The following is a 26,617-nucleotide window of genomic DNA, read 5'->3' as shown; positions in this document are numbered from 1 at the left end:
AAATATCACAAACAAAATAAAACTGTTTCTATCCTGATTGTTCATGCTGGATATCTTGGCCTTGCTATAGAATGATTGAGCAGCTGTCATCTAAATGTGTCCTTCATAGCTTTCTTGTTACCTATGTGATGATAAGGAAGCCTACTCTTAAAATTAGTTGCTGACATAAAAGAAGAGGCAGGCATACTGATAGATACAAAGCAAGAAAGTTGAAAACTATAAATAGATTGTCAAGAACTCTGAAGCCAATTATGAAAATGGAAACTTAATAGAAATGCTTTGCAAATACACTACATTTCTAAGGTAAATCATTCAATCTCTTTGAAGATTTGCTAATGCACTAGTGCTTTTATGCAAGGTATTTACATAAAGAAATCTGTGATTCTCTTTTATTTAGAAATGATTTTCTATTCTGTAGAATGTGTAAGGTATGATTATACATTTTGGGAGCAATTAAAGCTCTACCTCATTATTACAGTGAATCCTTCCAGACAGAACCATAAACAAACAGCCTAGTCCTCTGTGGGAGACAAGGATGTACACGTTTGATTAATGGTTGGCACTGATGACACCTGGAATCCAAACAGTTGGAGTCATACCTCAGGAAATGCTTCAAGGACACAAGGAAGTACCATCTGAAGCAACACAGATGCTGATAACAGAGAACAGTTATATCCAGGATGAAAACTGTGAATAAAGGAAGCAACTGAATTTAAATAGAAACCAGAGGGCAGAATGCAGAGCAGGAAAGGGGCGAAGAACAAAAGCAGTGGGCGTGGCAAGCGGCACCTGCTCTCGTGAATCATATGCCTCTTTCCTCACCTTCAGGGTCTCTCTTGAGCTGGCTCCTCTTCAGTCTCCCTTCCTCCAAGTGGGGTCTCCCAATGATTCTCTCCTTTAGCCTCTGCTCTTCCCGTATCTTTTAGGTATACATTCAGTTAGCCAACATACAGTACAGCGTTCGTCTCAGATGTAGCTCTTCCTCTCTTTTAACTCCATCCCCAAGTCTTGCTCATTTAAACTTTTGTTTTTCCTGCTTGCTTTTTTTCCCCATTCTTTTTTTTCCTGAAAGATAGGACCCATATTTCTATGATTTAAATAAATATGGTTTCTTTAAAAAAACTGGATATTTATTTCTGGATAGTGGTATTTATACCGTAACATTTTAGTGAGTCAAGACTCATTTATGAAGAGGATCTGTAACTGCAAGTCCCACGTGGCCACAGTGGTCACGGTAGGATTTCCAAGGAAATAGAGGTCACAGTTGCTCATCGAGCCTTGTGTTCAGGCACCTTTTCCGAGGCTCAGTTTATTTGTATCTAAAGTGAAGCTGATATTGCCTTTTTGAGGGTGGAAATTTATCTCGCTGAGAGCTGAGATTCTGAAAATGACTAGTTATGAAGAAATTGCTTTATATCTACGTTTCTTAAAAAAGTTTTTGTTCTTTTGATATGTTTTCAAAATTATGTTCTGATGCAGCTCTGACATATATTTCCCAGTCCTCAAAGAAGGTTTTTATCAAAAGAAAGAAAAGCACGTGACCCTACTAAAGATGGCTACTGAGAAAACAGACAATATACTTATTTTATATGACTCTCAGCTGAGCTAGTGATTTGACGGTAGGAGAAAAAGCTTGAAGCAATTTCCTTCAGAATATAAAGACAGAGAAAAGTCCAGATGGATATAAACTACACTCTTAGTGAAAGACACACAACTACCAATATTCATGTTGCTGGTGAGTGGATACACAATACAGGTGTGCTTTCTTGTCAGCCTCATGAGTAAAAAGGCAGCTTCTCTTCACAATAAAGTTAGGGAGAGACTAAGTGTCAGTAAAGTGAAAAAGCCTTTGCCAATCGAAGGCTTTTTGGTAAGAGAGTTAAAGCTCAGAGTAAATGGAGAATTCTGGAACCAACGAGGTGGACAAGCTTCAGGAAGACCCTAGTCACTTAGCTTACTCAAGAGTAGAGTCACTCTGTTATTGCACCGATAATAGAGAAGGACTTATGATTTTTACAATTACTTTTTAGAAAGTTATGTTATCTGTATTTTAATACATAAATCATTGAATTTAAGTCAGGGTTCATTTTTTTAGTTGACCATCAGAGGTCACGTTCACTCAGTGAATTACTACCCCTGGGGACAACATACTTTAACTCTAGTTACTGTACCAAGGGGAAAAAGATTCACCTTCTAAGTCCCCAAGCACTGACTGTGCAAAACACAATTAATTTGTTCGGTCTGTTATTAACGTCACAAAAATTTGAGTTTATGCCCTAGGCATTGGGGATGCAATAATAAACAAAAAGACACAGTTTCTCCCCTTACAGAAAGGGAGAGAGAAAACTATTAACTTGATTGTATGTATACCCTAAATGGGAATTTCAATCATATTTAAAAAGCACATTTTTCTTATAATTTTTCCATTTTTAATTTATTTAAACACAACATTTTAAAACAATGCATATTACCAATCTTAGATAATCTGTCTATAACAGGAATTCTAAATAGGAAATCGCCACGTATTCATGCAAAAACCAGTTGTAGCCTCTACTAATTTAGGTTCAAGGGGTGGGAGGTGGGGGGGAGTTCCATAACAACCAACTAAGCAGTTCACTTGGAGTCACTGAAGACAGCCATGACATAGTTACTTTAACTTGCCTGATTGAAAAGTTTCCTGGGCTATTGATGAGCAAGCTATAGTCAATGAACTTTCAGATACAGTGACTTAATTAATTTTAGCTTCTGTTAAATCTTTTCCTAACATTTTGATCTAACTCATCATCAGTTTGCTCATGATTTCCCAATGTTTCTCTTTGACCCCTATTTATCTTTTGAACTCCAGATAAATTGGGTAAAATAATATTTTGAGATATGATTTAAGATTTTCTCCTCAACATTTTCTTATAATTTTTTCTCTGCCACCAATTCAGTCATAGTAATTCATTACCTCAGGGGAGGGATAATGCAACAGAAAGCAGAAGTAAATTTGGGGGCTTTTCGATTTCAACAGCCTATCTCAAGAGAATGTAGGGAAGAACTCAGAACATAAAGAATGGATTTGGAAGGATATATGATTACTCAAAGGACACAAGTTTTCCATTTGGGAGACTGGATTAAGAGTCTCTTGGCTGGCACTCTGGAAAACAGTGTGGAGGTCCCTTAAAAAGTTAAAACTTGAGCTACCCTATTACCCAGCCATTGCACTACTGGGTATTTAACCCAAAGATACAGACGTAGTGAAGAGAAGGGCCATATGCACCCCAATGTTCATAGCAGCATTGTCGACAATAGCCAAAGCGTGGAAGGAACCGAGATGCCCTTCAACAGATGACTGGATTAAGAAGTTGTGGTCCATATATACAATGGAATATTACTCAGCTATCAGAAAGAACGAGTTCTCAACATTTGCTGCAACATGGATGGCCCTGGAGGAGATAATGCTAAGTGAAATAACTCAAGCAGAGAAAGACAATTATCATATGATTTCTCTCATCTATGGAACATAAGAACTAGGAAGATCGGTAGGGGAAGAAAGGGATAAAGAAAGGGGGGGTAATCAGAAGGGGGAATGAAACATGAGAGACTATGGACTATGAGAAACAAACTGAGGGCCTCAGAGGGGCGGGGGGTGGGGGAATGGGATAGACCGGGGATGGGTAGTAAGGAGGGCACGTATTGCATGGTGCACTGGGTGTTATACGCAACTAATGAATGAATCATCGAACTTTACATCGGAAACCGGGGATGTACTGTATGGTGACTAACATAATATAATAAAAAAAACATTAAAAAAAAGTCTCTTGGCTGGGAGAGAAAATGAATCAGAGGAGAAGCAAAGAAAGCTGAGATATTGATGGATCCCTGAGAGAGGTCTTTGTGCCTGCCTCTCTCCCATGCACCTCACTGCACCCAGCCCAGGACCAGGTCCCAAGGCAACGCCCGGAATCCTAGATAGACAGAACTTGTTGCCCAGACCCTCTCCAGACTTATACTACTGTACATCAAGACTTACTAAAAAGCAACATTAATTAAAACAATGAAATACTGACTAGTATACATCAGTGATACAGAATAGGGAGACAAAAGCATCAATGCATACACTGCACTCAATCCATGACTATACTGGCACTGTAAACCGGTGGAGAAAAGATAGTCTCGCAATAAAACGACTGGGTCCATGAAAATATCAATATTGGGAAAATTAGGACCTTACTCCTACCTCAAACTAAAATTTCAAGTCCAGGTGGATTATTTATCTAGATGTGAATGTTAAAACAATAAAGTTTGTAGAAGACGATATAGGAGAATATCTACACAACCTTAAACTTAGAACAAGGAAAGATTTCTTAAACAACATATAAAAGCACTAAACATAAAGTACAGTTCCAGTCTGAAAATGGCCTTGGCACACTCAACAAAGATCCTTCAGCTCCTCACAGGCTTTTTCAATTCACTGGGCAGACCAATGGCAGTCACTATGGGTAAGACAGCTTCCAGAAACAACGCTGCAGCAGTTACTGATAGAGATTCTTTGAAGAACTCCTTATCTCATCGTTTTCTGGAGTGAAGGCTGGCTTTGCAGGTTCAGGGACAAAGGTAACTATTTCAAATCTTTCAGGGAAAAATCTTAAAGGCACATCAGAAGAGAATTTGGGAAAGGGAAGGCTAATTTTCTGAGATCCAGGAATCTTGTGTTCTATGCTGCCTCTGCTGCTAGCTTAGAAAATGTCAGTGTTTCTGGGCTTTATATTCATTCCCAAGTGGAGGATAATAATGTCAACTTATGCTTGACTATTCAAGGGGGTGATAAAGATAAATGCAGTATTAAAGCTCTGTGAATTCTGCATAGAAAATAAATGCAATGTAAATCCAGCAGTGACATGATTAAAACATACTTTATCTTCTCTATATTTCTAGACATAATCCTTCCCCTATCTAGAAGGGTTTATGCCCACATTATATCGCTTAAATTGACTGCTCTGCAGAGGCCCAGATACCTGCACTAGGTTTTCTTGAGTAACAGAACCACTGTAGCTCAATTAGCATTTTTTTGAGAAGGAGAGTTTAAAAACAGTGTCTTTCTTAAATGGGCTAAATTTAAATTTCAGTGAATGAAATTTGCCAAAAATCCATTAAGTCAGGAGAATTCATTGTTGTACTGGAAGACTCATCAGTATTATAAAGTAAAAAGGAGAAATAAAGATGAAATGGTCAGAATTTCAGATGGTGGGATATTATCTATAGAAAATTCAAACAAATCTATAACTAGATTATTAAAACTGATAAGTGAGTTTTACAAAGTCAATGCTGGCAAAAATTAAATTGTATTTTTAATACTGGCAGCAAACACTTAGTTAAATTTGAAAAACAGTGCTTTCGTAAGAGCATAAAAAAATAAATATATAGGAATAAATCTCACAAATGATATCCAAGACCTCTATCCAGAAAACTATAATCATTACTGAAGCACATTAACACAGGTCAAAGTAAATTAAATAATATGGAAATGAAATCACCGTCTCAAAAAATATCTGCACTCCCATGTTCACTACAGCATTATTTACAATAACCGAGACATGGATACAACCTGAGTCCAAGGAGAGATAAATGGATAAAGAAGTTGTGGTGTACACACACACACACACACACAGTGGAATATTATTCATCCATAAAAAAGGAAATCCTTCCATTTGTGGCAACACAGGTAAAACGAGATATTATGGTATTATGGGTATTATGGCAAATGAAATAAGTGAAACAGACAAACACCGTATGATCCCACTTATATGCAGTATCTAAAGAAATCGAACACATAGAAATGGAGAGTACATTGGCAGTTGTCAGGGCTGGAGTGGGGGAGTGGGAGAGATGGCTGACGGTGGACAGAGTTCAAATTTCCGTTTATAAGACGAACCAGTTCTGGGAATGTAATGTACAGCACGATGACTATAGTTGACAATACTGTGTCGTATACTAGAAAGTTCCTAAGAGAGTAGATAAAAGTTCTCACCAGACACACGTGAGGTGTGGATGTGTTAACTAACCTTATTTTGGTAATGATTTTGCAATGTATATGTGTATCAAAATGTCACCTTGTACATTTTACACTTAAACAATGTTATCTGGTGAATTATATCTCGAAAAACCTAGGAAAAAAATTTGTCCCTTAAGACTTTGAAATAGTTACTTCTGTCCCTGAAACTTCAAAGTGAAACCTTCACTACAGGGAATAATTAGATCCGGAGGTTTTCTTAGAAGCTACAATGTTGCCTACCACAAGACGTCTTTCCCCACAGATTGCTACATGTGTGCACAGTGGAATGGAAAAGTCTGAGTAGCTAAAGGCCCTTTGTAGAGGGTGCCAAGGCCATTTGAGGATTTGTGGCTGTATCATCAGTTGCTAGACATGTTTGAATCTCTATCACACTCACATTTTCTCCAGAAAGTTCTTTTTTTTTTTTTTTTTTTTTTAAGATTTTATTTATTTGACAGAGAGAGAGATAGCCAGCGAGAGAGGGAACACAAGCAGGGGGAGCGGGACAGGGAGAAGCAGGCTCCCAGCAGAGGAGTCTCATGCGGGGCTCGATCCCAGGATTCTGGGATCACGCCCTGAGCCGAAGGCAGACGCTTAACCACTGAGCCACCCAGGCGCCCCCTTCTTTAAGCATATCCTCCAGAAAATTCTCCATTGCTGACTGATTCCAAGCACATTTGGCTGTTGTTGTAATGCTATTGTTTCTTCATTTTTTTCTGCTCGTTTTATGAAGCTGCTTCAAGATTGCTATATAATGTTTTCTGACCCTCCATCTCTGCGCTTGGTACTTGATACTCAGAGTCTGTGGAGAAATTTAAAAATATTTGGTATCTGTAAGTTCTAAAGAAGCTTATGGTAGGGATTAAATTGACAGTTCCATATGTGAATTTTAAGCCTAATTCAAATTATAAATTTGACATTTTGCTGTTTTTTCAAAACTTCCTTTCTTTGGGTTTTTATTTTCAGTTTACTTTTTTTTTTTTTTTTTCTAAATCAAAGAAAATTAGTGCTGTGGTGATGTCTTCCCAGGAAGGAGACTGCCCACAGAATGCAAACTACTGCAACATCAAGCAGGGCATGTGAAACCACAGAAGCTAAGGATACCGTTAACAGTCTGGATGGGAGGTCTGGCTCTAAGAAGCAACAAAGTCTTCTACTCTCACTTACAGTTCTAGATAGCAACATAAGCCAAGAGCCAAGATGATTTGGGTTTCTATTTTCAATGTAGAATTTGGTTCCTTGAGATGATATTGAACTATTTATATAACAAACATACAGACATTGAATCAATACAACTTCTCTGTGGCTGTTGCTGCTGTGTTGGGAAAAAAAGAAGTTGTACATTGGCATTTTCAAAAATGTAGTTCTATGCCAACAACCAAGTAACGACATAAAAACAATATTTCTCCACCTCCTATTTTTATCATTGTGTTGTATCAGGATATAGCATGATGTAAACACAAAAGGCTCTCCCTCTGCAGTTTATACCTGACAGTGATTTCTAGGGAACCCAGCAGGATGGTGTTCCACTGGCCAACTTGCAGGAGAGACCAGAAGACATCTGCAGGAAAGAAACTGGAAGTACACAAGTTAATTCTTAGATGACAGATACAGGGAGTACGGCAGTTTTGAACACAGTGGAGAGTCTGTCTTGTTGGGGAGGAGTGGGAGAGAGGTGGGAAAAGGGCACTCAGTGAAAAGGACTGCCAACCATAGAAGAGAAAAGTACCTTTTGAGAAATTTACCTCCTTGGGGCACCTGGGTGGCTCAGTCCATTAGGCATCCAACTCTTGGTTTTGGCTCAGGTCATGATCTTGGGGTTGTGGGATCAAGCCCCCAGATTGGGCTCTGTGCTCAGTGTGTAGTCTGCTTCAGATTCTCTCTCCCTCTCCTCCTCATTCACTCTCTTTCTCTGTCTCTCAAATAAAGAAGTAAAATCTTTAAAAATAAGAAAAAGAAAAAAGAAATATACCTCTCCTTTCCCCACTAAAATCAATCATCTGGGTATGTGGGAGGGTCCTTTACTCACTTATGGTCCCTGAGAAGAGCTGACAGGATGGAGCAAAGCAGAACATGGACGAATGTTGGGGGTGGGAGCAGGATACAAGACCAACCGAGACTTGGGTAGAGCACTGCAGCTCCCAGCCATTACCTCAGCAGTTAGGGCAGAAAAAGAAAGAGATCTGCTCCCATACACATACGAAGTGTCCGGAGCATAGTCAAGAAAGTTGACCCAGAAAATCAGCGTTTGTTTCTCCTCTCCATTCCTATTTTTAGTGCCAGGCCAATATGACCTGGGAAATGCAGATTACATAAAAATTGAAATACTCTCTTGAGAAAAAGCAAACATACTCTTCAACATTCCCTTGGCCCATACTCCTTCACAATTTTCCATCTTCTCAGATAACAGAAACATTTCTCGGCTTCTCTGCTGCCCCCACCACTTACTCGTAATATAAGTCAAGGTGTAGTAGCCACGTAAAACCAAATTCTAAGTCATATCCTTTATCACAATACGCGTGGTTTCCTTCATCCGCTTCCTCATTTGTATTCCTTTTCCTGGTTAATTTCACCCCTCTGTCAAGTCACCTCATGTAAGATCTTCCTGCTTCGCTCTCATCCTGCACTCTGCACATTTCCTCTGCCCTCCTCCACTCTTCGGCCCTCACAGCCAGCCCCTTGTGTTCAGCCCTAAACTGCTGACTCAGCTTCCTGCCTGCAACCACTGTCCCCTCTTCTGTCCTCTGGAAGCTACCAGAATTATGTCTGCAGAATGCAAATCAGATTATGTCATTTCTGTAACTTAAAATTGCCTGTGGTTCTACAAAGAATACACTAGATTTTTAAAACCAGGAGTTGGGGGGATGAAGAGATGCATGCTGGCTTTCACAGAGGTCTATGAGCCCTCTGATACAGTACTCAAACACTTGTTTCATGAGCATGAAGTCTGTCTTTCATAAGAAGAGTGTCATGGATGGCTACAGATTTTCAAGAGATTCTGTGCTGTGACACAGCCTGGGCTCCCCACCCAGTCAACTAAAGCAGGGTAGTGCAAGGAGAGGCAGAGGAGCATGGGATGCTGGGGGTACCATCAAAGTTTAGAGTCAGGCGGTCCTGGGCTTCAGTTCTGGCTTGATCATCTTGCTGGCTGATCTGGCAAATGGGTGCAATTTGTGCAGGACTCCATCTCCAATTTTCTGTTATACTCAGCTCTGTCCTTCCCCGCGCATCAGCTGCTTCCCCGGCCTGGTTTTCCTCATGGTGACAAAGTGACTACAGCAAGTTCCTCCCTCACAACTACATTTCATGTCATCTAACAAGTAAGAGTTTTTGTGTCCTGGAACTCCCAGCCGACATCTGAGATACCTTCTGCTTGGACCGAGACCCCCCCCCTTCACTGGCCCACCCCTGAGCCTCCTCTACTGCTGAGGTTACATCTTTAGTCTTAAGTATCTCTTAAGCCAGTTGAATCCCCAAAGGAAATTCAAGGCCATTGTGAAGAACAATAGCTACAATATTCAATAATTAATATGACACAGACAACTATTCTGAACACAAACAAGCCTGTTCAGAACAGACGGCCGTTGGAAACAACCTGTACTTCCGGGCTGGTCTCAGCTCTGCCTGGGGGAAGGAAGGAGGCGAGCTGGCACCTCTCAGGGGTCCACTGTGCACACCTACTCAAGAAGGGGCTAATCTTCATTCCTCAGATCAGTCTTTATAGCCAGAAAATCAGGATTCAGCTGGTGCTACTGCTGACAGCTTCCACCTAGAAAACAAGGTACATACAAAGAGAGAAGAAAAGGCGGCTGCTACATCTCCCGTTCCCTAGAAAGGAAGACACCCATCAGAGAGAAGAAATACTCGTTGTAACGCTAAAAAATGTTTCTTAAAAAATCCACTTTAAAACTTTGGGTGAGTAATTTCTACCACTCTCACACATAGAAACACTTAGAAATGTATCACTTGATCTTAATTATTTCACGCCATTTTCAAAAGTTTAGCAATTCCGAACCAGGTTTTAGTCTACAGCAAGAAGACCATTTAACACTGCTTGCTATGGTTTAGTCATTTCATATGAAATTATTCACAAATCCCTTCTCAAATCCAACCCAGGAATCCGAACTGTTTTCACAAAACAAAGCCTCACATTATGGAGAAGCATACCCGGGCAACTTGGCTTCTCCTTTGCCTCCAAGTTCTGCTTTTCTCAGCTATGGGTCTGGAAGCTTTCCAAATGCCAGCAGGGCGGGGGAGTCATAACACGGGCTTGGCATGTGAACCTCACCACGGATTCTTCAGCGAAACGTCAAAGCAATAATGTGAGTGTGCTGGAATGTGGGGGGAGAGTGGCAGCTGTTCTTTAATCTTAGGTAGCATTTTCTTCTGAAAAATCAAATTAAAAAGAGAATGTGTGTCCAATGTAGCTGGTTTGCAAACCCTTGGTTCATTTGAAAATCTGAAGGAGCATTAACCGCTCTCCAAGGCAAGGGTAAATCTGTCAGTGTTGTGCTTCTTTTGTAGTCAAAGGACGCAGTCACCCTGGAGGAGTTCGACAAGAAGAATAACTCATTTTAGAATTTCACATTAAATATATTAGGGACACATGTCACCGTCTTGTTTCACTCATTCATTTATTCACTCATTCATTTCATTCAAGACATGTCTGCTGAGCACCCCTGGTTGTCAGTCAGTGTCTAACTCCTGAGGCTACAGGATACAACCAGATAGACTAAGTCCTTGCTCTCTTGGAGCTTGGAGCCTGTTTCCCAGTGAAAGGTGGACCAAAAAAAAAAAAAAAAAAGTTTAAAAATATAAAACAAATAAACACAAAATATATATCAAATGGTGATAAGTGATAGGAAAAAAATCAGTAGAGTTAATGAACACCAGGAGGCAGGGATCACTGGGGGGACATTTTAGAGGCTCCCTACCATAAGAAGGAAAGCATAAAAGTAGAAGATACATATATTCATATAATCATTGACATGGGTAATCTATGCAATATATTTTTAGTCTTTTTAGTACATTCTTCTTCCTTGCTTTCCAACAATCTAAAATATGCATGTCAGTGTTTCTTCCATCAATTGTTTTTAGCATGGTGTCCCTGTTCTGTATGCCATCTATTTTTATTCTATGTTAAGAAATAAAATTTCTTTTTCAAAAGATCCTATTCAGGATTTTCTTCCTTACATGATTAATTAGAATTCTACTTGCGTACAGGTAGAAACATCCATTATAGATATTATTAAAATCCTTGACATCTTTTCTAGAGGTACAAGGAACACCATAGTAAGTGGCCTCAAAAGTACTCACAAGCAAGTTTTGTGGCCAAGATGAAAAATACTTTGGACTATTCCTATGTTTAATAATCTACATCATCCATTAGTCTTCTGAAGTTACCTACTGAATGATGAAATTGAGTGTATTGAAGAAGTTTGTTCCCCTATCTGTATTCATCACCAAACTGTAAGCTTCTTGAGGTCCACCCTTGTATACACAGTGCCCAGCACACACAAGTGATCTGCAAACACATGCCAAATGAGTGATCAGCGGTGGCTTCAAAGGGAACCATAGGAAAACTCTGCCAAGACAGCCATATCTAATTTTTAAAAAATTATTACAGTCTTTATTTGATAACATACTTCAGGGAAGAATTCAAGGGTTTATGTATCAGGTAAGAGTTCCAAAGTCTCCTAGATACCAGATATCAGCTCCTGCGCAAGTGCAACGGTATAGATGGAGAGCTCAGTGAATAGAGTCCACAAGTTACTCTAACGAGCTACATATGTTCTGTGACTTGGCACTTGAAATAGATCGTGATGACACCAAGAAGATGGAGTAGAGAGCCTTCCATCCAACTGCAGCAGAAGCATTTTTCAACGATTTTGCTTAGTTTACTGCTCATGTTATGGGGATTGAGTGGGATTGGGTGGAGTTCCAAGATTAGGTTCCATCTAGAGAGCAGTGCTTTTAAAATGCTAGCAGAGGGCAAAGGGAAGGAAATTATAAGCAGGGAGATTTAAAGAACTAAAAGAGATGCTGGAACAAATGTGTCAGTCCAAATAGTACCAAATTTTGGCTCTTTCCGCCTTCTCCTGGACCGTTAGAGAAGGTTGAGGAAGGGAACCATACCTGGCTTTTGGCCTCCCAAGTCCCAGATCTTACTTATCATCCTGAGATGCCACTAGCTTTCCCAGTCTCTCACCAGATATTTCCTCTGCCTTTATTTTAAATTAAAAGATTGTGAAGGAGTGGATTATTGAGCTAGCAGAGATGACCACCAATGGCTAAGCTTGGCTTTGCTCTCCAACCACCACTGGCCTCCTTGTTCCTGCTGTGACCACCTGCCACACACGGGATTTACTCTCAGGCATGGTAGTAGCTGACTAGGTTAGGGCTACAGGTTTTTTGCTTTTTTGTTTTGTTTTGTTTTGTTTTGTTTTGTTTTGTTTTTTAGCAACTATTTTTTTACAAAAATAGTCTGAAGCATTCAGATGCAATATATTGCAATACATCAATTCTGCAAAGCGTTTCCTGACCAACCCCCAACTGATTTAAATGACCCTCCTCCTGCCTTTCCTGCCCTGAGTATCTCTACCCCAGTACTAATCACGCTGCACTGTCCTCCCTGATTTACCTGTTCCTCTCCCCACTAGGGTGACCATTAGGATCCCGGCATATTAGATATACTGGATGCCACAAGCACTTAATATTACTTGACTGAAACGGTGAAATGAGTGAATGAAAGAAATGAGGATTTAATCAGGGGCATCATACTTCTCCATTCCTAACTCTGCTTATGCACTAAGCTGAGTGGGAAAGAAGTGGATAAGAATTTCTGGATGGTCTCTCTTACTTTAGTAATGTTAAGAAGCAACTTCTTCCAACTCCAGCACTACTATCACGAGGCAGGTTTTGTGGGAATGCTCACATTTGTCAGTTTGGAAGCTATGGACGCTATACACGTGTACTTTGCTGAACTTCGGGAGAGTTGAATGCAGAGAATTCGGGCAGAGATTGAATGCCAACTGACCTCCCTGAGCCAGTATAGCTGTCACTGTTTATTATGTTATACAGGGGATTATATAGTATTTATAGTATATAGTATTTATAGTACCATATTACATTCATAGTATTTACAAAGATCTTGGTGCAAGGCATGGTTTTCTCCACTTGGAGTCACGTAATCTTGGTTAGACCACTTAACTGTCTGAGTTTCTCCATTTGTACAATAGAGATAATAATTAATAATAATAATAATAATAATAATAATAATAAGAAGAAGAAGAAGAAGAAGAAGAAGAAGAAGAAGAAATACCATCAACAAACACAGCCACACTGCTTTTCCTCTGTGGTGCAGTTGTTGTGAGGACCAAGGTGATGAAGATTGTGCAACTACTTCCTAAACTATAAAGTACTGTGCCCATCATTTCTGCCAAGAGCCTCTTTGAGGAGCAAACACAGGAAGCAAGAATTGACTGATGGGAATGAGTCCAAGATGTTAATATTCTTTGTTTTAGGAGAGGGACTTTCCAAAATCACAATGTCTTTATGAATCAGCAAAGGGGTCAAGTTCAAACTCTCCTTTCACATATGAACAGCTTTATCTTTATTTAATATCTCAAGATGTTGATGGGGAACAAATTCTGAGTAAACACACCAAGTAGAGTCTTATCTCTGGGGCTATTAATGAATTTTAAGTTCCAGGCATCTCTTAAGATCTTACAAAGGCCAAAAGCTCTTGAGTAAAGAGGAAAGATTTTAAACAAATAATCCAAGATTACTGCCAACATTCTCTTTTTTTCTTTCTTTTTTTTTTCTTACTGCCAACATTCTTAAGAAAGACATTGCATATTTCTACATCAGTAGATGTGCCTGCTTTAGCGTGCTATATGCTAGACTTCCATGACAAAATTCCACATCTCAGTGTAGTTGCATTCTACTGGACCACAAATATCTTCTCTTGCTGGGGCACACTCCATCCCCAAGGCATCAAGTGTTTCTCAGAAAGGAATCAGAAACTCTGCACTCTTTCTTAGTTTTTTTCCTATTGTTTTACCATAGACTCATTGCAAACAACTTCCCTAGAAAGAAAAAGTAGAGTGGGATTTCCAAGAGAAGAGAACCTGGCAGCTCAAGAGAGGTGACTTAATGCTGTGTGAAGTGTGTCTTCTATATATTTAGGCAATTCAAGCACCACTTTTCTTTGACTTTCCTCTCTGAAATAGGCAAAACAAGAAGAAATGGCTTTTACTGGGGCACCTGGATGGTTTAGTCGATCAAGCGTCCGGCTGTTGATCTCAGCTCGGGTCTTGATCTCAGCTTAGGTCTTGATCTCAGGGTCGTGAGTTCAAGACCCATGTCAGGCTCCATGCTGGGTGTGGAGCCTAGTTTAAAAAAAGAAAAAAGAATTGACTTTTACTCATGAGCACTCCACTGTTAAAATCAGAGTGGGAAAAATGGGTGGGAAAAATGGATGAAGGGGCCAAAAGTTATAAACTCCCAGTTATAACATGAGTAAATCATGAGGATGTAATGTACAGCATGGTGACTATAGTTAACAATACTGTATTGCATTTTTGAAAGTTGCTAAGAGAGTAGATCTTAAAAGCTCTCATCCCAATTAAAAAAAATTTGTAACTGTGTATGGTGACAGACATTAACTAGACTTACTGTGGTGATCATTTTGCAATATACACAAGTATCTAATCATTATGTTGTACACCTGAAACTAATATAAGGTAATATGTCAATTATTCCTCAATGAGAGAAACAATGAGAGATTAGTTAGCTTCTGCTCATTCTTAAATTATCAGCAGCCATTGACCAGGTTCCCCATTTTTCCAAATCAACCATTATATGTTCTTGTAGCCTTGTAGCTCTCTTCTTCATAATGCTTAGCCTAGTGGTGATATTATAGTTCTGTGTGATTCCTTTGTTTAAGAGCACAGACCCTGGACCCAAACTACAGGGGTTAAAGTTCTGACTCTACCACTTACTAACCTGGGTGACCAATCACCTTACAGCTCCGTACTGCTATTTCTTCATCTGTAAAATAGGGACAATAATAGTCCCTACCTCACAGAGTTGTGAAGATTAAACATGGAGAGATAACATGGAAAGCCCTTAGAACAATGCCCTCCACAGAATAAGTGCTTAATAGGTGTTGGCTAGTCGATCTGTTTTGTTGTAGCTCTGCCAGCTTCAAGTTTTATGAGAGCAGCATATCACCGCCTACCATCTCTCCTGGTGTCATACCAAAGAAACTTTTGAAGTAAACATTTGTTGAATAAATGAATAACTTATTCTGCAAGATTTAATCCAGGTTTACAAGTATCCCATTTTTGTAGTAACTCCAGAAAATAAGTAGAAAGCAAATCAATTATGATGGAGGTTGATACTAGAACACTTGACATTTCAATTACTTCTTAGGTTAATACAGGGTAAAATGAATAAAATGTTAACACTGTCGACCAAGAATAGTATTTCAAAGAAACTCATGCCTATTTGTTATATTTAGCATTATAGCTAAGTAAGTCATTTGTTTTGGGGGGAACGAAAACCATAGGAATGCATTTTAAATATTGATACATGATATCTTCAGGATCTAGTACTGAAAATTTATGGAAACGTTGAAGATCTACACTCTTAGTAACTTTCAAATATATAATTCAGTATTATTAACTATAGATAAAACATTAAAAGATATAGCAGCACATGGTTCAGATTGGCCTTGCCCAAAACAGGCTTTGATGACTTCCCTACAAAGAGCTTTCTGGGATAACAACTGAAAAGACCATCCTTATTATCATTAAATAAAAAATTATGAGGTTATTTTAAAAAATCCTTGGTTATAACATCATCTTGAAGAGAAATAACTCTCAGATGTAAAAGCTGAGAGAAAATAAGTCAATATACTAAGACCATTGTATACGATCCCAAATAAGTGATTTATAAAAATGAGCCCTCAACAAACCTCCCAAAGGATTATTTAATTTTTGAAGCTTTTCCTGAAAGTACCTCCTTTACATTTTGCCATTTCTGTGAGCAATGATTAACTGTATAAGCCCCATTTTGCTATACTGGAGGAAAAGAGCAGGCAATTGGGAGATCTGGCTTTCTTGTAACATACTATTAGGGGCTCTGGGAGGACTTCCTTGAAAATAGTTCTTTTCCCATCTCATTGATGATCTTAACATTTCTTTAAAGACAGAAAGTCTATTTACTCAATGATTGGAATGAAGGCATAAAATGCAAATACTCTAACGACTTCCAGTAAAAATAATGTGTTGATGACTGACGTGGCCACTTTCTGAATAGATTTTGATAGGAGACAAAAGAATGGGGAAGCATTTTGGTGCAATAAAATAGATTAAATATTAGAAAGGGGAGGTTGTTGACCTCAAAGGCAAATGTCAACATAATAATTTGGGCCAACAAAACCTCTGATTAAATCTGAAATTAAAGCCTTAAATGCTCTCTGAAAACATACTCTTTGTTGGAAAATATCTTTTTTTTCTTGGATTTTCTTAGGGTTTCCTTCTCCTTTATTATTTTTAATCTGCATTATGGAAAATAAAACACAATATTGTTATGGCTTGTCAAAGAAAGCTCAGCTCTTTTGCTTCTACTGTTTTTGGCAGGGATGAGAAAACCTCAGTAACATAAATATTTTCATTGCATTATTGAAACAACAGAAATGACAAGTCATAAATGTTTATTTACTCAATTAATGGATAAATGAATGGATGGATGAATAAAAGAATGATGAGGGAGGAAGCAGATATACAGTTTTTGGAACGGGCGCAGCTTTACACTTAAGCAGTCACAGAAAGAAGGGTACTAATTTGCAGAGAGGAATTGGCACACAAAGACTGTACGTAAGCATTACTTCTTTCATAGTTTTTTTTGAACCAACGGTGGTTTATACTGGCAAAAAGGGTTTGACTTGTGCTGATATTTTTCCAGTTTACAGTGTAAGTCTAGAAATAATTTTCTATTTAAGCCATTGAACTAAATAGCGGATGATTAAGAGGCTGTCAACGCTTAGGCGCACTGCTAAAGCCACATTCTCAAAGGTCACCGATTATTTCCCGATTTACAAGTTAATTCATCTTTTCTTTATTCCTTCCCTCCTTGACCTTTCTCAAGAACTGACATTCTTGACTACCCCATCATTGAAGACATCTCCTGTAGCTTCTGCATCACCTCCCTCTCTTGCTCCTTTTTACCGATGGCTTCTCTTTCGAGGCTGCCCTCTAATGGTAGGTATTGCTTTGTTTCAGTCTTCCATCCTGCTCACTTCTATCCCTCGGAGCACCTCACATTTGGATCCAACTCCGTCAGTAAATTCCTCTAGATTCAAGCCTGTATTCCGTAGTTTTGATCTGCCTCCTAAACTTCTATCCCACCCTTTCAATACTGGGATGAATATTTCTGCCTGGAGATTGCACTGGTGATTCACAATGAACAATGAAATTCATTATTCTCTGTGAATTGGCTGCTCCATTCGACTTCCTTTGTTTTTCTGAATGCTGCTTCCAGAAGATATGCTTGTAGCAACAGAAGAAGCTGCACTAGAAGAAAGCTAAACGTGGTGCTTGGGGAGGCGGGCAATAGTCCAAAAACAAATGGAGAAAAGAAGTTTGGCCAAACCATATTCTATATCCTAGTGATACTGAAAGTCCTATAAGATGGTCTCAGCTTAGGGTTTAGGGATTTTTGGTTTTGATTTTGAAGTTTGGAGGTTCTTTGGTCCTGGGCAGATGATCGTATCTCGGGCACAGGCAGTAAGATAAGGATTCTGTCATAAGAACTGAAGTAAAAGATCAGGGTCTAAGTCAAGGCAAGTTACTTAGTTTCCCTGAATATCATTCTTTTTATCACTTAAAAAATGGGGCAACAGTTAACTTGAAGGTTTTTTTATAGGTATTAAAAATAATACACCTCAAACATGTGACTCATAGTAGTACTCAATACGTACTAGTCATTATTACCACCATTACTTGATTTTCCCAATTTGAACTTGAGTTGTTTTTAGTTGTTTTCTTTAACCAACAGCCCCATGTCTCATTGAACACTAACTCTGTCAGTTTCACAGTCTCTTTATGATTTTTACTGACTCCACCTGAGGGCAAGTCCTGAAATGCACCAGCAGGAGCCTTCCAGTGGTATCAATGTTCAAATATGTTTCTTTCGATGGCACAACTCCTATTACAGTAATTCCCTATCCAAATGTATTGCCATGGCCTACCTTGCTTTCCAGATATGATCTGTTATTATCAGCACAGCACAAAGAGCCACGCACAATGTGGCCATATCCACATCCTCATTTTCCAATCTAGCATAATTTGTCAACTCACTGTTGTATTAACCCTACTCGATCCTGTTTCTATGCCTTTCATCACATTTTCCCCTTTCCCCAATACCTTCTCCTTTGCTCTTTAGCTCTGAAATCCTAGATACTTTTTTCCATATTGACTTAAATTACTCCTTCAAAAACCTTCACCAAATCACTCTAGTTCACCAAACAGTCTCTGCCACTGAATTTATAGCTCTTACTCTATAAGCATTTAGTTGGCCATTAGTCATATACATGACTTGTCAGTTTGTGGCCCATATTATTAAGTGCTTCCACCATCATTTGTGCCTTTCATGCCAACTATTTTAAGTCACCAACATTGTTGACTTTTCTTTAATTTAGGGACCAGTGAAGAACATGTTTGATAAACTTTGGGGTCAATACTAAACTTTTGCATTTGTTATTCATTCAATATGTCTACTTTACAACCTAACCTGTACAAGGCATACTGCTGGTTGCAGGATATAAAATGAATCAGATATAGGCTCAAGATCTCACAGTCTAATGAGAAATATGGACAGATGAATAACTGTTTAAAGTGCAGCAGAAATCCTATAGAAGACACATGCACAAAACCAATGTTATCACAGATACAGGTTACTTAACTCTGCTTTGGTAGAAGAGAAGGCCAGAGGAATATTCTCAAAGTAACTAATTCTTGAATTGCAGTGAAAAGATGAGCATGGGTTCTCCATAGTGGGAGGCAGTCAGGGAGAGCTTTACAAAAATAGCAAACAAGAAAAACATGCAAAGATATGGATCCCTAAGTACAATTTTGTATGACCGATTCATGCATAAGGTATATAGTAGTGGGGTTCAGAAATAAGATTGAAGAGAATGACCCTAAAACCAAATCATGAAGAGACTACATGCTAAGAGTTTTGGTCATCAGCTAGAAGGCAAGAGTTCTGAGGACGGAAACAATGAAGGGTTTTCGAAGACCTTTCAGAGGGAAATGATTAATTTGTGTTTTAGGAAAATCACTTGGAAAAGGAGGGAGTGAGAGCCTGATGACAAGAAGACCCAATAGAAATCAATTTCAACAGTCCAACAAGAGACTACAGCATTGGTCGCACAGAGAAGCCATCAGATTCAAGGGATGTTTTAGTGGCAGATTAAATCTGGGAATATTTGGGCATAGGTGAAGTCATGGAATTGGGAAAATTTCGAGTGATCCAAATTTTCTAAACTGCAGATAAACGATGATGCCATTAGCCAAGAAAGGGAAAAGAACACTCATAGTCCAGTGTTTGTTTTATAATACATTTCTCTTCCACTTCTTTTAAAAGGCTATATGTAAACAGAGAAGCCAAAACCATCCGGGTGAAAAAGGTGATACTTTATATTTTATTCACATTAATTCTTGGGAACAACAGAAAGCAATTATTAGTTGGAAAGAATGTATTAAGCATAAAAATTTTATGAGAGTGACTTAGTATATACAGTAATTTATGATAACATTACATGCTGGCAGATCTGTTTTCAGTTCTCCATTTTTAATCAAGACCAAAGAACTTTATGGAAGAGAAAGTAAACCTTTGAGAAAACTTCACGAATTGCTTTAATAACATTATATCACATAATTACATATTCTTACACTACTATTTTGAAGTTCATCCAGTTCTTAGGAAAAGACCATTTAAGCAACAATCTATGATTAAAGAAGAATCTATCCATGAGTAATTCTTCATGCTAAATAAGAAAAATATGTCAAACTTAATATTTTGATGCAATGGAAGTTGGGAGAATTTTAATTTGCTTAGTATTAGAACTATATAACCAAACATTTTAAAACCTGGAAAGGGGCTAAAGAATTGTCTGGTTCTGCCTTTTTATGTAACAGATGAAGAAACTGAGCATTATTAATGTAAGTGACACAAACAGGGCCAAAATTGGTAAAACCACTGCATAATCCATTAAAAGTTTCTTAAATGTCAATGTGGTACAGCTGAAAGGGAAAACTATTTCAAATCAAAAGAAATGTATTTCAGTTCCAGCTCTGACACTAGCTGTGTGGTCAGTGGCAAACCATTTAATCACGGTGACACCCAGTTTCCTCATCCATAAGACAGGAATCATATTTTTTTGTTTCTCAGGATCTCATGGGGAATAAATACAATGATGTATGTAAAAACCCTTTGTGTAAACTATAAAACCCTCAAAACAGAATAGATTGTATTTGTAGAGTGAATATTTAGCTACAATTTAACGAAACAACCTAATATTTATTGAGTAGATGCTCTACGCCAGAATCTTTTTTTGTATGCTATTGTATTTCATCCTTTATCAACCCTTGAAGCAAATGCTGTTTTCCAGTTTTGTAGATGAAAAACACAAGGGAACTCAGGGAGAGTAAATAACCTTCTCTAGATCACACGGCAGGCAAGTAGGGGAACGAGGATTTCAAGCTACCCCTGCTTGGTAATGACGTTACCAATGGACTTTCTACTACTACCCAACTCTGGCAGTCATGGAAAAGAAAACCACTTCCGGTGTTTGGGATAGCTGGGATGAAAAAGAATGAGGGCTGGGGGACAGAAAGAGAATCTGATGGACTGGAATGTAGGCATGAATTTTACTCCAGGCAATAAGAGATAATCCAGGTGAGGCAGGATTATATAGCAAAAGATTTTGTAATTCATGGTCAGAAGGAGAGCTAGATTCAAGGGCACCCAAGAAGGATGATAAACCGGGCTCTTGGGTGGGTTCATAACTGGTGTCCCTCAGACTCTTCCCCCTTAAGTAGGTGTTCAACAGTTTACAGTCCTGCAGCTGAGAGCTGTGTGGAGAAGGGAGAAAGAAGACCCCAGGCAGTAGGGATCAATCTCTCCTCTCTTGTCAAAAAACCCTGAGAGTTTGCCACAAATGAACATGTTCCTTTCAGCAAAAGAAAAACACTGAAATTAGCCAGAGCAATTTGGATTGAGATAGTTAGAGGGGGAGGAGGTGTGTGTGTGTGTGTGTGTGTGTGTGTGTGTGTGCGTGTGGTGTGGAAGTATGTGTGCGAGCACCTGTAGGAGGGAACATCTGGATGAACTTCTCTCCTTTCACCTTATTCTAAACGTATTTTAAAGGTACCTTATTTTGATTTCCAGGAGAGGAGTTTGGATAAACACATTTTATTTTAGTATGCCACTGATACTCCACCATCTCTCACAGATGAGTACTCCAACAATTCCTTATTTTACTCTTCATCTGGCGCTTGTCAAAAATTTAGTTTGATCCAAATGAGATAAAGGGAATATTGGGAAGGCTGGCAAGCAGAATGGGATGGAAGGTGATTTTATTTAAAAAAATTTTTAAGTAAACTCTATGCTGGATATGGGGCTCAAACTCATAACCCTGTGATCAAGAGTCACGCGCTCTGCCGATTGAGCCAGCCAGGCACCTATGGAAGGTGATTTTTAAAGTGAAACATTGGGCAGGTTAGAACAGAGAGGAATGGAAGGTAAGAGCCATCCACAGGGCCAATAACTAGCAAAACTTAAATCGAAAAAAATAAACAACTTTCCCAAAGTTTAGACCTAGTTCTTCCTCTTACAATGTAATTTTAGGCAAAACCCTTGAAACAGTTTCATCATCTGAAATCTGGCGTATTTACTTAGTTTTTTTTTATATATGTGCTTACATGTAAACATATGCCTAGCATTTGTCAGACACACACACACACACACACACACACACACACACACACACACAAGCTTTTTTTTGGGGGGGGTGAGCTTTGAGAACAAAAGGCCCCAATAACTGGACAGCAACAACTAACAGACAAGATGGGCTCCCTCATGTCAAGGGAGAGAAAGTAAAATTTTAATCAGGTTGAATGACCATGAGGCTGAATGACCAGTCAGCACAATCTGAGGGACAAGCTTGCACAAAATTCTGCAAAATTCGCAGAAAAATCCTTGCAACACATCCTACCATGCTCTTCAGTCTGCCGCATTCTCAAGCTGCTATCAGAAACAGTGAGCTGTATTCCGCTCGTCACTTTGCTCCTAAAGTTGCCTTTTGGAACACGAATCTGACCAACCTCAATAAGGACATAAAACCTGAAGGTTTTGCCTATTTAACCCCCAGCCTAAACCGTCCTTCCCCTTTGGAGGATACTTTTGGTTTGTTGCCAAAGGCTGTGTCTCCCTGGTCTGCAAACTGTATGGCAATAAAGTTTTCCCTTGCCTCTGACCAAATCTCTGCATTCCAGGTATTTTTTGTTGACATTCCTTAATGTCAGAAGTGGGATGTAAAGTGACTCCTGGACCCCTCTCCACATCCTCCCAGACCATTGCATCAGGTACCTGCAAGAGCCCCGTGAGCTCAGGTGCTCCTCAGCGGGAGATATTCGGGAGAGTCCTCTCACATCCAAGACCACACACATTTTCTGGTTGTGGCCTCAGGAGGTTTTTTTTTTTTTTTTTTGCCTGCGTAGGAATCCTACTCTCCAGGAGGGTCTTCTCTCATTAAGGTTGTGATATCTCACACTCCAGAAGGGCTTATCCCTCATTCAGGCTGACCACCAAGGCACAGAAGGATGTTGTTGTTTGGGACCTGAGCCTGACCGACCTCAATATGGGCACAGAACTTGCGGTTTTTGCCTATTTAACCCCAAGCCCAAACCTTCCTTCCCCTATGGAGCATACTTTCGGTTTGTAGCCAAAGGATGTGCCTCCCTGGTTTGCAAACTGTATGGCAATAAAGCTCTCCCTTGTCTCTGACTAACTCTTGGCAGTCCAGGAATTTTTGTTGACAGCTTTTAATAAATATACTTATCACATAGCAAGCACTTTATAAGTACTAACTCATTCATTCCTCACAGCAACCCTATGGGGTGGGTACTATTACTTTGCATATGGGTACTATTACATTTTGCATATGAGGAAACCGAAGTAGAGAACATTAGGACATAAAGCTAATAAGTGGCAGAGATGGGATTGGAACACTGGCTGGCTGTTTTCAGAATCTGCGTTAATCTTTCCACTACGATACTTAGCCAATTTACAGAATTACCGTGAAGAGTGAAGCAGAACAGTTTACCTTTCCATAAGATAATTATTTTAATAGCCTTACCTATCACTTTCAACGTTTTCAGTTTTGTGGACTGCTTTGAGAATCTAGTGAAATCAATGATATTATACCAGCATAGATACATATAGCATAAAAATTCTTGTGCCATTTCCAAGATCTTATAGACCTTGAAAGTCCATTCATGGACATCAGGTTAACAAAAAAAGTCTGACAAACTTGGTTGGGTCTCCTAAACCTCAGTCTCTTCCTATAAGAAATAAGACTGAAAATACAGTGATCCGTTTCCCAGCTACCAGTTTCAGGACTGAGAGATACACATATAATTTAGAGATAAATTCTATACCACTTCGGATTTCTTAACTGTGTGTTACACAGAAGTCCTGGTTCAAATTTCCTTTAATAGTATATATTCAGGGTTAAAGATGGAGTAGGGGAAAAAGAGTTTGGCAGAAGTGTTTAGTTTTTGTGGAATCCAAAATACAGTATTTGAAAACTAGTCTGGAGGGGTTGGTGGCATTTAGCCATCCCGAGTTCCAAGAATCACATCTTGTCAGCTTTCACAGATTTGCTATTTGACTTCAATTATCTCTACATCCCTTCTTCATTAGAATACATTGGGTGAGTCAAAAAATGGCGCTATTCAGAACCACGTTAAGAAAAATCTTCCCACAAGATGTACATTTCTCCACTTTTTCTGACACCTAAAAATTCTGAATAAGGTTATTATGTTGTTGGAAACCCATTGTGATTCAAATCAACAAGTTCAATAGAGAAAGCCCAGTAAACAATTAACTGTGGCTTACAATAGCTGTTCATATTCTTGCTAGCAGACCCAACAGCAAACCCATATTGTTTACCACTGATTACTAAGACCAGGAAGCAAGAAAGCAAAGGCATTGTCAGCTGTTTTGGTTTCCAGTTGGTCGTTTCTCCGAAAAAGACGCAATTGTCTTTTAAATCAAATCCTTACTTTTTTTTCTATTTCGTGTTGATAGGTCCACTTATAATTAATGAATAAGTAAAGAACAGTTGTGTAACTTAGCAATATTTTAAATTTTCTCTAGTTGATTCATGAGCAGCTGCAAAGATACTGACAAGATTATTTTATGATTTTAAAAACTTAAGGTGAAATGTTCTGGTGTATGTAAGAAATGCCAAAAATCACTCTTAGTAGCCCAAAAAGACTATCAAGGAAGTCATAATTTGCATTCTTAAAAACTGATGTGAGCCACTTAAGTCAGGAAGAGAAAAATCGGAGTGTGCATGTGTGAGCGCGTGTTTAAACTGGTCAATGAACCAACAAAGCCTAGTTCTTTACTCTTTGAGACAATTTTACCTATTAAGCTTTCACTCCCTGGTCACACACGTTCTACCAATTTCAATTCTATTTCTGAATTAGGGTTTTGCTTAACTTGAAAGAATATTCATCAAGAATTGGTAAGCATTGTTATCTATGTATCAAGGAAAGTAGAGAGAGACAAATTAGCTCAACCAATAGTGGAATTTAGCAGGTTTTGTTCCAACTAAGAATTCTCAAGGAAACAATGTGAATTTAGTAAGTTGCATGTCATACTTTCTAGTTAGTCAAAACTGTTGGCCAGTGATAGTCAATGAGATGGTATATAGAAGTACTTTTGTCCTTGTCCTTTTCCCCTAGAAGAAAAAGTCACTATGCAATACTAAGCTGGTGGTCTGATTAGAATACTTACTAAAAAATAGGTATTTTTTACATACATCAATATGATAGAAACAAGAATCATAAAAGAGAAAATTTGCTTGGCTCAAAGAATGTCTCAGATTCCCTAATATGTTAGTGCTTTCTCTGCCACACACTACTGGCAATAACTCAATTTGTTTATTCATTCATTCTTCCATTCCTTTACTCACCCAATACATATTTTGTATTAACAGGCTTTAAAGTAGGAGTCCACAAACTTTTTCTTTAAAGATAATAAATACTTCAGGCTTTGTGGGATATAAGATCTCTAACATAAATACCTAATTCTGCAGTTGTAGTATAAAAGTAGTCACAGGCAATATTTAAATGATGGGGTGTGGCTGTGTTTCAATAAAACGTAATTTATAAAAACAGACGGCCAGTTTCCTGCAGGCCACAGTTTGCACCCCCTGCTTTTAAAAAGTAGATGCTTATGTTCTGGGTAAAATGCAAAGTTGTTTAAAACATGTGACTTGTAGTCAACAAGTTCACAGTGTCCTTGATAGAAATAAAGGACTCAGTCCAGTTTCTTCAAACTCTATAAAATGACTGCCTTAACTTAAATGCGTTTATTTTCATTTTACACTCACTGAAGATTGGTCATTTCAAAATAAAACAGAAATGTTATTTTCTCCATCAAATAAATAGGCAATTTAACTAAAATCTTGTTCTGGATGCTGAAACTGCTTAGTATATTGTACAAGTTGAACAATGACAGAATTCTGTTTTAAAGAAAATGAAGGACATTTAAAGAACAATTAAAAGACTATGAACATCAGCTCTACTCTGTGAAATTAAATGCCCATAAAAATGTTTTTTCCATTATCAAATTAGGAATATCAAATATCCACTTGGGACCAGAGGTAACAGTACTTTGAGGAAAACTTTCAGTTCATCAAGTAAAGAAGTTACTTGGTAAGTACAATTTATTGGTAGAAAATGAGAATATTTTGGAAAGGTTTGTGCTTTTTTTTAACATGAATAACAGAGGTCTTCTCTTGTTTGTCTACATTTCTGCCATAATTTTATGTAAAACCAGCTCCCTCTAGTGATGACAATCACGTTTTTCACCAAGAAAGCAAGAGGCTTTCTTCACTATGCAAATAAAACCCTTTGGAATTGACTCTCAATATACATCTGAGGAGATCAAGTTTTATTACAAAGAGACTCAAAATTCTAATAACCTCCTGAGCCATTCTTTAACAGTCTTTCTTATTTTAACACTATTTCAAAAACATAGTAATATGGGGAAGACCTGGCGTCCTCTGATTCAGTTTGCTCTGTTTGCTCCCGGGAAAGGCAGGCCCGGACAACTGAATCAACTCTTTTATATCCAATAGAAATCAATTCAGTTTTTAAAAAATCCAATGCAGAAATTAATGATTCAATGTAAAGATATGAATTTTTGTTATAAATGCTGATTTCTACATAAAAATATAGTCCTTTAAATTGACTTTTTTTTTTTAAAGATTTTATT

General features: G+C 38.4%; 2 long non-coding RNA genes across 4 annotated transcripts in view; both read right to left on the bottom strand.

Moving 5' to 3' along the window:
* Window positions 1-3,433: 3,433 nt before the first annotated feature.
* On the bottom strand, window positions 3,434-9,644 carry LOC148108424 (uncharacterized). Of its 3 annotated transcripts, XR_015727903.1 has the most exons (4): window positions 8,067-9,644; window positions 7,783-7,953; window positions 7,526-7,598; window positions 3,434-7,352 (listed from the first exon to the last, which is right to left on the bottom strand). It is a non-coding gene; the product is annotated as an uncharacterized LOC148108424 (long non-coding RNA). The 3 variants fall into 3 exon arrangements; XR_015727902.1 differs by having other exon boundaries at window positions 3,434-6,839; window positions 7,526-7,612; window positions 7,783-9,644; XR_015727901.1 differs by having other exon boundaries at window positions 7,783-9,644.
* A 9-nt stretch (window positions 9,645-9,653) lies between these two features.
* Window positions 9,654-26,617, bottom strand: part of LOC123801944 (uncharacterized) — a 327,897-nt gene continuing 310,933 nt past the window's right edge. Inside the window, exons 5-6 of the long non-coding RNA XR_006782380.2 lie at window positions 10,205-10,579; window positions 9,654-9,806 (exon numbers count right to left, since the gene is read on the bottom strand). This is a non-coding gene — a long non-coding RNA (uncharacterized LOC123801944). The remainder of the gene's footprint in view (window positions 9,807-10,204; window positions 10,580-26,617) is intronic.

Source organism: Ursus americanus, chromosome 20 (genome assembly GCF_024610735.1).
Source record: "Ursus americanus isolate L20-20 chromosome 20, mUrsAme1.1.p, whole genome shotgun sequence".
Classification (NCBI taxonomy): domain Eukaryota; kingdom Metazoa; phylum Chordata; class Mammalia; order Carnivora; family Ursidae; genus Ursus; species Ursus americanus.
This window is presented reverse-complemented; position numbering and strand designations above follow the sequence as displayed.